Source organism: Triturus cristatus, chromosome 5_1, assembly GCF_964204655.1.
Source record: "Triturus cristatus chromosome 5_1, aTriCri1.1, whole genome shotgun sequence".
In the NCBI taxonomy this organism is placed as follows: Eukaryota; Metazoa; Chordata; class Amphibia; order Caudata; family Salamandridae; genus Triturus; species Triturus cristatus.
In genome coordinates this window covers 342,698,536-342,714,562 of record NC_140587.1, presented here as the reverse complement: position 1 = coordinate 342,714,562, position 16,027 = coordinate 342,698,536, and positions in this window count along the sequence as shown.

Genomic DNA, 16,027 nt, shown 5'->3' with positions numbered 1-16,027 from the left:
AATGGTACAACGTTGTAGAGCTGATGGAACAAAATTGGAAACTTTACTAAAGAAGTTTGTTGGTAATCAATTATCTATATCTGGAAAAACTTTTGTAGCAGTTGCAATAATTTTTTATGACGGTCCTTCTATAACTTCTGGTCATTACACAGTTTATCTTAAATGTGAAAAAGGATGGACACTGTGTAATGATTCTCTTATGATTTACCCAATTGTTACTTAATTTTTCTGAAACCCAAATTTTAAATACTAAATTCAGCATCTGAAGAAAGCATTATTTAAATTTTAAAGGATTAAAATTGAATATTTCACTCAAAAAGGATTTTAAAGTTACCATTTGGCCTTAAGGAAAGGTAAAACAAACAATTGTGGACTTCTTTGACAGATACTATTTTGGAAAATTTTCTTTTGCAACAAGGTTTACAGACGTTATTTCTTGAAAATTGTTATTGTACTTAAAAGGTATTTTTGACATTTCTATTAAGGTATGTTTTAGTGAGGATACATTTGGGGCTTTTTTAAACAATCTTTCTGATTGTTTTTTTTTTTGCCCGCTGTTAAATGATGAATACAATTGATTTCACTATTTTCAGTGAAAATCAAAACATTCTGAAAACAGCAAAAAAGGGCAAAAAATTGCTTTGCTAAATATGAAAAAACATGTACTGTTTAATAAAATGTATTGTTGAATATTAATACTTTTTTCTTTATTTCAGAACGAGAACGATACTTTAGAAAATGTAATTCAGTTTCATTGCAATTAAATAAAAACATTTATTTCTAAATAAGTTACTTTGATGGTCAGGTAAGTTTAAAATATCTGTATGTGTCACTGCTTTCGTTTCATGCTTCCTTTTCTTCACCTCTCCTTACTGTGCTTTTCTCATTTCTCTTCTCACTCTCTCTTCCTGCTTTACTACTCTTTTGTAACTCCCTCACTCCTTCTCTACTACTCCCCTACCTTTACTACCTCCATCACTAATTTTTCATCCATGTTTCTTTCTCTGTATCCATATGTCTTAGTCTTTTGAACTGCCTTACTCCTTCTCAGTTGTTTGCTTTCTGTCTCTGTATCTGTCACTCTCTGTTTGTCTGTTTTACCCTTAACTTCCTTAACATCTCTGGGGCAGATTTACAAGCCAGCTACACCACCACTACGTCACTTTTCTTGACGTACTAGTGGCGCAGGGTGCTCCTCCATATTTACAAGGAGAGGATAAGCCACTCTGTGTGTCTTTTCGTCTCCTTGTAAATACAGCCAATTCAAACGCAGCACTAAAATGAGCTATTATCTTTTTTGATAGGTTTAGGGTACCTATACGTAAGTACTGATGCAGAGTTTAAAGTTTAATACGAAGACTCTCTTCCCTTCATCTGTGAAATATACACCAACTCTTCTTTAATTACTTTGCCACTCCCCTCTCTTTGTCAGGGAGTCCCTGAAGGTTTACTAAAGGTGAAAAAAAATATTTTTTTTTTTAAAAAAAACCATCATTGGGTGCGCGCAGGGTGCACGCACCCCCAAAAAAAACAAATTGACAAATAGATTAAAAAAAACAAGTTTTTGTGTTTAGATTGTAGGTGGCTCTAAAAAGAGCCCTTGAGTTAATGTAGGGACAGAGGAAGAGAAAAACGGAAAAAAAAATAACAAAACTATGGCCTACTGCAATAGTGCTCCTCATATTTTCTCTGAATGAGATCAACACTGCTCTCACCCATAGTAATAAGAGTACCACAAACCATGCAGCGTGTACTCATCCTCCCAAAACAAGGATGAATATCCAGAGGTGTGTAAGAAGGTGAAGGCACCATCGCAGAAGAAGTGCTCGGCTGAGCTGCCAAAGATGTGCTCGGCTGAGCTGCTGCAGATGTCGTCAGCTGAGCAGTTGGAGGGTTTGCTCCAGAAGCTTGACGAAAAGTCACAGCATGCATTTTCTCAACGTGCCTCAACATTGTGTGAATACTAAAAGAGTACTTCTTATTAGCATTCCCACGTGATAAGGTGCAGTGACAAAGTATGCAGGTGACTTTTGGTACATTCACCTTCTTTTGTCCCTCAGGAAAAGTGAAAAACTGCCACATAAAGGAGTCTTTCTGCTTCCTCTGTCTCTGTCTCTCAAGAGTGTCCTGTTCACCCTCAGAAGATGGCTGGTGCTCTGCCATTGTCTCACAAAAACAGAGTAGCTCCTTCTCCAAGGGAATCAGAACTAACAATGAGGGGAGTGGGTGTGGTTTTAGAAGAATCTGGAAATGAAAGTACTTTGAACCAATGAAAAGTGATGTTTCTTGATCACATGACTTGCCATGAGGGGATTGGGTGTGGTGTTGTAACAATCTGAAACTGAAAGTAATGAAAACCAATTAAAAGTGTTGTTTTATTAATCACATAACCCGAGGTGCGCGCACAGAGCAAGCTCAGAGCGCGCACGGTGCAATTACGCATGCGCAAACGCGTACGCGCGCATGCGCATAAGTATTATGCGTGAACGTAACGCGCATATGCAGCATACGCGCATGCGCGAACGTCAGCGCGTGTACTCTGCGCATATGCGCGAGTGTAGCGTGCGGAGCACGTACGATGCACACAAGCGTACGTACGCATGCGTACTGGGTGCGTGCTGCGAGCGCATACTAAAACGTACGTATACGTACGTAGATAACGTACGCATGCGTACATGAAAATCGTACGCAAACCTACTAGGTGCGCGCTCAGTGCGCGCATCCTAAAAATTTATAGAAAAAAAAGAAAGAAATAAAGTGGACATAAGTTAATGGAAGATATTAACTATGCTGTTCAACTTTATCCAAATGCAAAGTAAAAAAAAAATGAGCCTCACCAAATTAAAGGATACAGATAATTTATAAAAGTATACATAGGGAAAATTTTGTAAAAGAAATATATAAAAAATATATTAAAAAATTCTAAAATTAGCATTTAAAAAACCTTTGAAATTCACTGAAAAAACCATAGGTTTCACACACGTTATAGTTAGGAATTAGCATTTAAAAAACCTTGCAAATTTACTGAAAAAACCATAGGTTTCACACACGTTATAGTTAGGAAATAGCATTTAAAAAACCTTACAAATTCACTGAAAAAACCATAGGTTTCACACATGTTATAGTTAGCTGGATATTTTACTCGTAAAAAACCAATGAAATTCCCCCGTTATAGTTAGTTCAGCTAACTATAACTCGTGCACCCGCAATCCACTGCTGATGACGTCACATATTACATCACTCATGACATGGTCAGTGATATCACTCATGACATCACTCATGACATCTTAAATGACATCACTGATGACATCACTGATGATGTCATCCATGTGATAAATTAGCGCATCTTCTCACACCCTAATATAACCTTTGATACACCAACTCAAAATTTAAGAGTTCCATTCTCAAAACTATACATACTGCAATACAAATAACTACATACCCACTTATTAACTCTTAGGTCTACATACACCTCCAATCATTCAGCTGTACAGTCACTCATACTTACAGTCACTCCATACAAAAGTATCATATGCATTTATACACCTATATAGACATTCACACACCACCAATCATCCATAGAGGTACTCTCACACCTAGACAGTCATGCAAATAATCACACTCCCCTTTACTCACCTATGCGGTTATACAGACTCAAGTTCACTTAGTCATAAAAATAGTACCACATTCTTACGCTCTTATAGAAGCATTCATACACGCACACACACATCCATACAGTCACTCTCACAATCACACACTCTCACATCTACCGACTTATATACTCTTACATGCATATATACTGCCTTTCACATATGTAGTTAGTCACACATGTACCACTGAGATATACATTCAATCCCTAACACACCCATACATACACTCACTCAACCATACAGTCCATCACAGATGCACTCTTAAAACCATGCACCCATAGAATCACCCACTCACACATTTATGCATAGAGTCACACACACCCTACCCACACAAACACTCAGGAACCCATACAGATACTGAGACAAGCAATCAATAACTCATAGACACACTTATATAGGTATTCACAAAACCATGCCGCCACTTATACACCAACATACAGACACATACAGACATTCACACAGTTTAGTCACTAGTCTGCAGTAAGATACATTTAATGTCTCACTTATAGAGTCAGTCACACACCTAGAAAATCATCCATTCACACACTTATACACCCACTCATTCTTCAACAGGCCTTTCCCTATATATATTAAACATATTAAAATTGTTCAGAAACACATACTCAATGGATGATGTCATCAGTGATGTCATCAGTGATGTCATTTGAGATGTCATCAGTGATGACATGAGTGATGTCACTGACCATGTCATGAGTGATGTAATATGTGACGTCATCAGCAGTGGATTGCGGGCACGCGAGTTATAGTTAGCTGAACTAACTATAACGGGGGAATTTCATTGGTTTTTTACGAGTAAATGGTCCAGCTAACTATAACATGTGTGAAACCTATGGTTTTTTCAGTGAATTTTATAGATATATATAGATATATATATATATATATCATTCACTGAAAAAAACATAGGTTTCAGGGACGTTATAGTTAGTTGCACCTTTCACTCGTACAAAACCATAGAAATTTGGCCCTTATAGTTAGTAGAGCTAACTATAACTCGCGCCCCTGCAATGCACTGCTGATGACGTCATATATTACATCACATGGTCAGTGACATCACTGATGACATCACTGATGACATCTCAAATGACATCACTGATGACATCATGCAGTGAATATGTGTTTTTGTAAACTTTAAATATATTTTATATATGTTAATGCCAAGGTGTATTGAAGAATGAGTTGGTGTATAAGTGGCTGGGTAGAGGATTTAATAGGTGTGTGACTAATTGTGTAAGTTATTAAATGTCTCTTACTGAATGCATGGGTTAGTGACTAAACTGTGTGAATGTCTGTATGAGTCTCTCAGTTGTTGTATAAGCTGCTGCATGGGTTGATGATTAGGTACATGACTGTCTATATGGCTTGCTTATTGGTAACTTAAGTATTAGTATGGGTGGCTCAGTGTTTGTTGGTATAGGTGGGTGGGCGGTGTGTAACTTTCTGCCAACATGTGTGAGTGGCTAATTTACTAGGTGTATTGGTTCAGTAGTGCCTGTGGAAATAGCTGTTTCGGTGACTGTGTGTGTGTATCACTATGTTGGAGAGTGAATGTATATCTCACTGGTATATGTGTGAGTAACTACATATGTGAAAGTCAGTATATGTGAGTGCTGGAGTATATAAATGACTCTATGTGATAGTGAGTAACTGTGAGAGTGGCTGAATAAATTGTGTCAGTGATTGTATAGGAGAGTCAGTATATGATACTATTTGTATGAATAGGTTAGATACTGAATGTATAACTGTATAGGTGAGTAAACGGCAGTGTTATAGATTCTTTACATGACTAGCTACGTGTGTCAATAACTCAATGGATGAGTGACGGTGTATGAGTGTTTGTATAGGTGTATGAGTACATATAATAGTGCTATATTGATGAGTGACTGCATGTATGAGTTTCTGTATGGGTGAATAAATGAATGTATGTGCATAACTAGGAAGTAGTCAGTGGGTATATAGTAACTGCTATTGATTTGCCTATGGTTGAAAAATGGTAGTCAGTATTTTAGAGTGGGTGTATCAAAGGTTATATTAGGGTGTGAAGAGGTGCATCAAATTATCACATGGATCATGTCATGAGTGATTTCATTTGAGATGTCATCAGTGATGTCATCAGTGATGTCACTGACCATGTCATGAGTGATGTAATATGTGATGTCATCAGCAGTGCATTGTGGGGGCACGAGTTATAGTTAGCTCTACTAACTATAACGGCCAAATTTCTATGGTTTTGTACGAGTGAAATGTGCAACTAACTATAACTTCCCTGAAACCTATGGTTTCTCAGTGAATTTCAAAGGTTTTTAAAATGCTAATTTGTAATTATAACATCCCTGAAACCTATGTTTTTTTTAGTGAATTTCCAAGGTGTTTTACATGCTAATTTCTAATTATAATGTTCATTAAACCTATGGTTTTTTCAGTGATTTTAAATTATCATTCAATTTTCAAGCTGGTGAAAACAGGCGATATGGCCAGTTTTCCAGCAATAGCTTCCGCAAAAATAAAATTGCCACAAATGAGAGCAACAACTAACGCAAATAATATGCAGAGTAGGCGTTCCTGTACAAAAATAACACGAAAACACCACTTCCCGATATTTTCAACGAGCAGCCAAATCTGCGGTGTGATCCAAAATCAGGCCATACGCTACGTTAACAGTAGGAATGTACCATCTGCCTTTTACTGGTGTAAAGTAGGATGACAACCTACAGTGTGAAAGGGAGCCCAGCCCAGCATCACATCTGAAGACCAACACATGTCATAGAGCTACTGATCATGCACCTCCGACATCCAAGAAGGCCACAAAACCCACTGCTACCACCCTCAGGACCTCCCCCCTGGACCACCCCCCCTACTACCACCGAGACTGCGCAGAACAGGACAGTGGACCTTCCAAAAAACGGCATGGCACCTCAGCTACACAATAGCTGAATGTTGCGAGATGTGGCAACCAAACATGTGTGAAGGACGCAAGTCACCCACCAATAATAATGCACACAATACCAAGTGTAGCGGTGCTGGACAGACCTCACTATGCAGAGCACTATGCAGAGCACAAACCTCTCCATGTGTTCATATACTGCTGGTGCTTGTAGTGTTGTGGACAGTGGACGCAAGCATGTTACCTCAGGCAGTGGGGAAGATCTCAGTCATATACCTGTATCTTCATCCCCTGTAAGCGGAAGCGCAGTGGGCTGGTCCGACATACGCCACTCCACCGTAGAAGTGTGAATAAATAGTCCGGGACTCTGGGCGTGGTTCACTTGTATGAAAGCCCTCACCCTGCCATGTAGCTGCCGCCATATCCGCCGGCTTCCTTGCCACACCCCCCCTGCGAACACAGCGGTACATCACCGCAGACTTATGTCTGTACAGACTACTGCCTTCAAACTACACTGCGGACAGCAGGGCTCACAATTCAGATGGAGTGGCAATTGCAGATGACGCAGTCCAGTAGGCAAGACACATTCCTCCCAGTGCGGCCCGCCTGGACCACGCCTCATCGCAGGCTGTGTACACGCTGAGCTCCAGAGGTACCCCTAACTCAGTGCACCACAACTCAACGCCACGTGGCCTTATTAAGCCAGAATTAATTAGACAAAAGACATTGCTACCAGTGTGGTGTGCCCGGACCTTGCATCATCTCAGGGTATGCACATGCTGAGTGCCTCAGGTGCCACTAACTCAGTGCACTACAAGACACCGCCACCTGGCCTTACTGAGGCAAAATTAATTAGACAAAAGACGTTGCTACCAGTGTGGAGTGCCCGGACCACGCATCATCTCAGGGTATGCACATGCTGAGTGCTTCAGGTGCCACTAACTCACTGCACCACAAGTCACCGCCACCTAGCCTTACTAAGGCAGAATTCATTAGACAAAATACATTGCTACCAGTGCGGCCCACCCGGACCGCGCATCATCACAGGGTGCGCACACGCTGAGTGCTTCAGGTGCCACTAACTCAGTGCACCACAAGTCACCGCCACGTGGCTTTACTGAGGCAGAATTCATTAGACAAAAGGCATTGCTACCAGTGCAGCCCACCCGGACCACGCATCATCGCAGGGTGCGCAAACGCTCTGTGCTTCAGGTGCCACTAACTCACTACACCTAAGTCATTGCCACATTGCTTTACTGAGGCACAATTCATCAGACAAAAGACATTGCTACAAGTGCAGCCCACCTGGACCACACATCATCGCAGGGTGTGCACACGCTGGTTGCTTCAGGTGCCACTAACTCAGTGCAGCACTTATCATCGCTGGCTTAACACACGCTGAATTGCCAATAACTGTACAGCTCTACTGAACGCCACGTGGCAGTACACTGGGGTCAGCACAGCTCACAATTAAAATTTTGTGTTTATTAATTAATTACAGAGTCCAGCCGGCAACTAACTACAACGTCTTCGAAACCTAAATAATATCCGTTTAGTATCCTTGCTTCAAGAACTTTTTTTATATCAATTATAGCTTTCGTACAATCATGAAATTCATCTTTCAAGTCCAAAGGAACACTGAGTGGCAGTCCACACTGCAGCCAGCAGAGCTCACAGTTCGAATTCAGTATTGATTCATGAATTTCAAAGTCCAGTAGGCAACTGTCTATAACGTCCCCGAAACTTTTACATTTCGATAATGCATTCCATACATATTACATCTTTTGTCACCTACACTGTAGTCAGTAGAGCTCACAATTTACATTGAGACACGATTTATTAATTGCAGACAGAGTTGTACTCTATGTCCTCAGATTTTGTCAAGAGGAAGTGACAAAAAGCATTCTCGATGTCTATGCTGACTACTGCCTTCCATCTACATTGCGGATAGCAGGGCTCACAATTCACATTGAGTCACAATTAGGGGTGGGCGGAATTTGCGAAATCCACTTTCGCAAATTATCGCGAAAATGTTTAAAATTTTCACAAACAAGCGGAAATATGCAGAATTCTTTTTCCCGCATGTTCGCGAGATTTTCTGCATGGTTGCGGGTCGCCAACTTACCCATGTGGTTGCTCGCGGGCACGGCCATCTTGTTATGAGTTGTCTCGCAGTGCATGATCGCGAGAAGAAAGACGTGATCGCACGACGCATGACGTCACTGCGGGCGCGAACTGTCGTGAGACAGCGCAAATGGCTAAAAACAATCCAACATCTCATGGAGAACGCGTCCGGATCAAGAAAACTTGTCGGCGAACGCAGGGATTCAGGTAAGGCGATTGCGCGCACGAGAATGTATTATTTTACAGCAAAAGCAAGAAACAAATTATCGCCTAGCTGCGGAAAGCGAAAATGATGACATTTTCGCGCTCTCCGCGGAACGCGAAAATGTCAAATTATCGCAATTTCCGCGAACGGAGCAACATTTTTGCCCAGGCCTAGTCACAATTGCATATGATGCAGTCCAGTAGGCAAGAGACATTGCTCCCAGACTGCAGCCCACCCGGACCAAGCATCATCGCTGGCTGCGCACACGCTGAATGCTTCTAATGCCCCTATCTCAGTGCAGCACAACTCATGGACCCTTTATGATACAATATTTTGTGTATAATTTCACATCTGGTGCCCCTACCTCAGTGTACCACAAGTCATGGACCCTTTACAATAGACTCTTTTGTGTATTATTTCACATCTGGTGCCCCTACCTTAGTGCAGCCCAAATCATTGACCCTTTATGATTGAATCTCTGTGTCTGATCCAATGATTACTGTTCTACTTGTTGCCAGTACCAACCATTCCCAGGGGGTTGGCTTACGCTCACAACACACGCATCCAGCACAGACATCACTGGATATGTGACCCTGGTAATAGAAAGGAGTTGAGCGCACGTGCCCGTACCCAGTTCCACTATCTATATGTGTCTGTGTGTTCATTCTGTATGCTGGAATAAGATGTACGGTTGCACTCAATTGTAAGGAGAAAATTCAGTAATTAATCCTGGTAAGAAAACTTTGGTGCTGGTGAGTCCACCTCCTAACCTTAGAGGTGTGAGCGAAATAATGTTAAGACAGCGCCTTCAGGAAAAGACGACCTCACTTTAGCACTCAAGTGGCGGAATTCCGCTTAAGGAAGAGGTACAAAACTTATGTATAGTTGTATATGGAAGCTTTTAATTCATCTGTCGTGACGTATGATAATTCTCATACTCAAAAGAGAATTTCCATGTAGGTTAACAATACTGTTGGATATTTCACAGTTTTTTAAGTAGTCTTTTCAGATGTCCCCGATGCATTTCGGGACTCGCCCTTCGTCAGGGGATGTATTTCTACAAGAAAAATGAGGAAATTGGCAAGGGTCCTGGACATAAAAAAATGTGTTAAGTAGAGTGAATGAACCCGAGTGTCGAGTTACGAAGGTAAATATGAAGTGATAGGTAATAGCAATGGTGAGTATTAGTCAACCAAGATGTGGACCGTAGGCAAACAAAAAACAAGAAAAGTGAAACACGGTATCCATTGTAATAGCGTCGGGAAGGTGAAAAATTGAATAAACAGCGAAAAGTATGGAGTGAACCAGGTAGCGCGGTGATAAGTTCCCGATACAAATCGTAAACCAAAGCATAGAAGTATACCAGTGCAAGGTAAGCAGTGGAGAGAGGAAAGAACATGCGAAGAGTCAATGGTGAAATACCTGAAAAAAACCATCGAAGTTTCTGGGATGAAGTTTCATCAAGAGGTGATAGAAATCCAAGTGGGGACAGCGGAATAAATGTGCTGTTAACCCGAAAATGATACCTACGTAACGTACGTGAGGTGACGTGTGACTAAAAGAGAGTGAAGAAAGACTTAGTGTGTGCAGTAGTCATAGTAGCTTCGGGTGAGTGCTATGATATAGGAAAAAGTGGATGAGAGTTATATCAAAGGCATAAATTAAAAGATGAACAGACTGGGAATAAACATCGGTAAAAGTGGCATAAAAAAATATGAAACAAAACAACGAGATCATTACCTCAGTGTTCACCAAAATAACTGATCGTAATAATCTTTAACATTTCTCTAGTTTCCATCAAAAATCCTTGAAAAAACACCTGCCTTACTCACAGCTATTGAGAATCAAACGAATCTCGTCCAAGGAAGAGATCTTCAAGAAACAAAGTGATATCCTCATTGACAAATTTAAAAAGAGAGCATACCCTGCTCCAATTCTCCAGGATGCCATAAATCGAGCCGAAATCAAAGACAGAGCTGATCTCCTACAAAAATTTACCCACAAGACTTCCAATGAAAGACTGGTATTTGTGTCTAAGTTTTCTAAACAAAGCTATAGAATTAAAAACACGATAAAAAAATATTGGCCACTATTACAGTCAGAAACAGATTTTAAAGGCATTTTCAACCAATTGCCCATCTTCGCTTATCAAAGAACACCCAACTTACAACACCTTTTGAACAAGACCTCCTCCGATTCTGACAAGATTTATAAAGGAACTATCCCATGTCACAATTGTGGTGGCTGCAATAACATCATTAAGGGAACCAATGTCATGCATCCCTCTAAAGGAACCCCCATCAATCTCAGAGTAACTGCGACATGCGATTCCAGCAACCTAATTTACCTTCTCAAATGCCCATGTGGACTTCCGTATGTAGGCAAAACCGAAAGAAAAATGAAAACTCGACTAATTGAACACAAAAGCAACATAAGAACTCACAACACCAAGTCAACTGTTGCAAAACATTTTCTTGAGAACAGACATAATTGCAGCCAATTGAGATTTCTCATTTTGGAACAAGTTCCATTACTAAGAGGAAGAGACAATAATGCTTTCCTATTACAACGTGAAATGTTTTGGATCAACAAACTCAATTCAGTTTATCCTTCTGGAATGAATGAACGTGTTGAATACAGTTGCTATTTGTAATACGTCAATTCGTGTTATGATTCCTGAACATTGTATTACTTATTTGCTTTCATGTTTTAGCAATCATGCTTTATTGTACCTTCTCGTGCTTCATTGTACCCTCTCGTGCTCTATTGTATCTTCTTGTTTTTTTCGACTGTGTACTTTTTCATATTTTTTTATGCCACTTTTACCGATGTTTATTCCCAGTCTGTTCATCTTTTAACCCCTTCCATGCGGGGCGGATTCCCCCGCTGTGCTGACCGTTACCTGCGCGGGCGTGGTCATGACGGAACGGTTCCGTCATGAGCACAGCTCAACCGACGCTCATGACGGAACCGTTCCGTCATGAGCGTTGAAGGGGTTAATTTATGCCTTTGATATAGCTCTCATCCACTTTTTCCTATATCATAGCACTCACCCGAAGCTACTATGAATACTGCACGCACTAAGTCTTTCTTCACTCTCTTTTAGTCACACGTCACCTCACGTACGTTACGTAGGTATCATTTCCGGGTTAACAGCACATTTATTCCGCTGTCCCCACTTGGATTTCTATCACCTCTTGATGAAACTTCATCCCAGAAACTTCGATGGTTTTTTTCAGGTATTTCACCATTGACTCTTCGCATGTTCTTTCCTCTCTCCACTGCTTACCTTGCACTGGTATACTTCTATGCTTTGGTTTACGATTTGTATTGGGAACTTATCACCGCGCTACCTGGTTCACTCCATACTTTTCGCTGTTTATTCAATTTTTCACCTTCCCGACGCTATTACAATGGATACCGTGTTTCACTTTTCTTGCTTTTTGTTTGCCTACGGTCCACTTCTTGGTTGACTAATACTCACCATTGCTATTACCTATCACTTCATATTTACCTTCGTAACTCGACACTCGGGTTCATTCACTCTACTTAAAACATTTTTTTATGTCCTGGACCCTTGCCAATTTCCTCATTTTTCTTGTAGAAATACACCCCCCTGACGAAGGGCGAGTCCCGAAATGCATCGGGGACATCTGAAAAGACTACTTAAAAAACTGTGAAATATCCAACAGTATTGTTAACCTACATGGAAATTCTCTTTTGAGTATGAGAATTATCATACGTCACGACAGATGAATTAAAAGCTTCCATATACAACTATACACAAGTTTTGTACCTCTTCCTTAAGCGGAATTCCGCCACTTGAGTGCTAAAGTGAGGTCGTCTTTTCCTGAAGGCGCTGTCTTAACTTCATTATGTATGCAACATGCTGCCCCTGGGCCGTACCACATTACATTGTGCTCTTGACAGCATATGCAACCAACTTACCTATGACAGTGGGAGAAAACTTTGGTTATGTAACTTTGTCTCGGTCATTGTACAAGTACATACGTAGAGATTGGATGATTAGAGTACTGCAAGGAGAGTGTATAGTGTGTGGGGAGTGGCGGAGTGATTGTATAAGTACATATGTTGGCACAGCCTAACTCCGACAACAAGCTTGTCTCTAATTGGCTGCCCTCCATGTCCCAAAAACTGAATTTTGGACTTTGCATGGCCCAGTATTGCTACAGCTGCAATACTACACTGAATGTGCAATAAACATTCCATCCATACAGATGTGTCACGTCCACCATCTTTCTTGTGTGGAACTATGGATGAATGTAGGGTCAGTGATTCCCTGTACCTTCCATGTTGGCCATGTTATGGGACTTAGCTCACAGAGCGACACATTGACACTTGCGACCCGGGTGACGGCAGCACTACAACAAAAACACCCGCATGCCAGGGTTGCCAGATTCTTTAAGCATTCGCTACCCCAAAGACAACCAAAAAGTAGCCCAATATTGCTACTTTAATGAAGGAGGGGCAGGGACATCATCATGCAGGGGGTGAATGCATTGGAATTGATGTTGCAGCAGGCAGCCAAGTAAATATGTGTCTAATAAAGCGCTTTAACATACTAGTTTGCTGGAGCGCTGTGAATATATTTATAATCTGGCAACTAGCACAAACCAAAGTTTTACCACACAACCGGGAAAAATATAGCCCAATTGTGCGTGATCTAGCCCAATCTGGCAACAGTGCCGCATCAGTTGATTCCTCATACAGCTCACGATGGAGCCATGCCCATAGCTCCGGAGTCACTCTTCACAGCCTCACGTAGGACTGGCACACACCAGGCCAGCCCACTCTGCTTACACTTACAGGGAAGGACAAAAACGCTACATGGCCCAGATTTTATTGTAGTGATGTCCTGGTCACAGGTCTAGTTGTCATTATGCCACAGCCACTCCCTCATGGCTGGTATACACCCACACCACACCCATCCAGCATAGGCATCATAGGACACGTGACCCTACCAATAAAAAAAAACGGGCACAAGTTCTCTACGCCATTTTAGAGTTGCTCCCACTGCATGCACTGTCATGGCCCGTCCCGGTGGTCCAGACACCTCATGTAGGCCTGAGCCACCGAACAGGAAGGCCTACCGCCAGGTGCGTGGCCTCACTGGTCACTGAGTTAGTGGCACTGCAAGGACTGAGCGGGTGTGCAATCTGCGATGATGATTGCTGCACTAGTATGTCCTCTGCCATGGCAAAATCAATACGCAGCCCTAAATGTGAGACCTGTTGGCCTGCGGTATGGGACTGCATGATGTGGAGGGTGCCCTGTCCACGAAAATGTTAGCAGTGAGGCCTGGGTATGCAGCAGTGGGCAAATACGTCTGGGCGGTGGGAGTGGATACACAAAGGCAGCACAGCGATTTAGGCGTACACAGTCGTATATACTCTCCCATTACTAATTCTGTGCTATGTTTCAAATGTGGGAGCTTGAGGGCTCTACTAGGTCCCGGCACGTGGTTGGAGACACAGCGGTGGCGTAAAGGTGAGCTGTGAGGGTTTTGTCAACAGTATGGGCACACACTGTCCCACTTCATCTCTTCCTTTCTCTCCTGCACACTCTTTCTCTCTCTCTTCTTCTCACACTGTTTCTCTCTTTCTCTCTCTCTTCCTGTTTCTCACACTCTTTCTCTCTCTTCCTATCTCTCACTGTTTCTCTCTATCTTCGTCTCTCCCACTGTTTCTCTCTTTCTCTTTGTCTTCCTCTCACTCTTTCTTTCTTTTTCTCTCTCTCTTCCTCTCACTCTCACTGTTTCTCTCTTTCTCTCTCTCTTCCTCTCACTCTTTCTTTCTTTTTCTCTCTGTCTTCCTCTCACTCTTTCTTTCTCTCTCTATCTCTCTTTCTCTCTCCTTTGATGGATGCATGACGCACAATCTTATCTTGCTTTTTGTCTTGCAGGCCTGCGATGATGCGTGGCCATCCTGCAATCAACAACCAATTTGAATTGTGAGTTCTGCTTCACCGCATGTACACAACGGGTGAGGAGGTTTCTTTGGCACGTGGTGGGCCCTCTTTGACACACACTGGTGGTATAAGGTGAGCAGAGAGGCTTGTTTGCGCAGTGGTGGGCAGTCACCTCCGGGCAGTGGGAGTCGATGGGGTGCAGCAGCCTGGGTGCGCTGCGGCACGCATTCACCTCCGAGCAGTGGGAGTGCATGGGGTGCAGCAGCCTGGGTGCACAGTGGCTGTCATACACCTCTGGGCAGTGGGAGTGGATGGGGTGCAGCAGCTTGGGTGTTCAGCAGCGAGTAGACACCTCTGGGCAGTGGAAGTAGTAGGGGTACACTAGCCTGGATACACAAAGTCGGGACAGCGATTTAGGCATGCGCAGTTGTATATACTCATCCATTACTGATTCCATACTATGTTTCAGATGACTAAGCTTGAGGTCTGCCCTATATCCCGGCACATGGGTGGAGACACACCGGTGGCAGATAGATGAGCTGTGAGGATTTTCTCCACAGTGTCAACACTCACTCTCCCTCTCCATCTCTTCCTTTCTGTCACTCACACTCTTTCACTCTCTCTCACTCTCTATCTCTTCCTTTCTCTCTCTCACTCTCACTCTCTATCTCTCTTTCTCAGTCTCTTCCTCTCTCTCTCATTCTTTCTTTCTCTCTCTTCCTCTTTCTCTCTCTCTCTTCCTCTCTCTCACACTGTTTCTCTCTTCCTTGTATCTCAATATTTCTCTCTCTCACTCTTTCTCTGTCTTCCTCTCTCTCTTTCTTTCTTTCTCTCTCTTCCTCTTTCTCACTCTTACACTCTCTCTCTCTCCTTTGCTGGATGCATGACGCACCATCTTATCTTTCTTTTTGTCTTGCAGGCTGTGATTCACAAATTGTGCACTTGTAAGTACTCATCCATTGCTGATTCTATACTATGTTTCAGATGACTAAGCTTGAGGGCTGCCCTATATCCAAACACGTGATTGGAGACACACTGGTGGCAGAAAGGTGAGCTGTGAGGATTTTCTCCACCGTGTCAACACTCACTCTCCCTCTCCATCTCTTCCTTTCTGTCACTCACACTCTTTCTCTCTCTCCCACTCTCTATCTCTTCCTTTCTCTCTCTCACACACTTTCTCTCTCTGTCTCTTTCTCTCATTCTTTCTTTCTCTCTCTT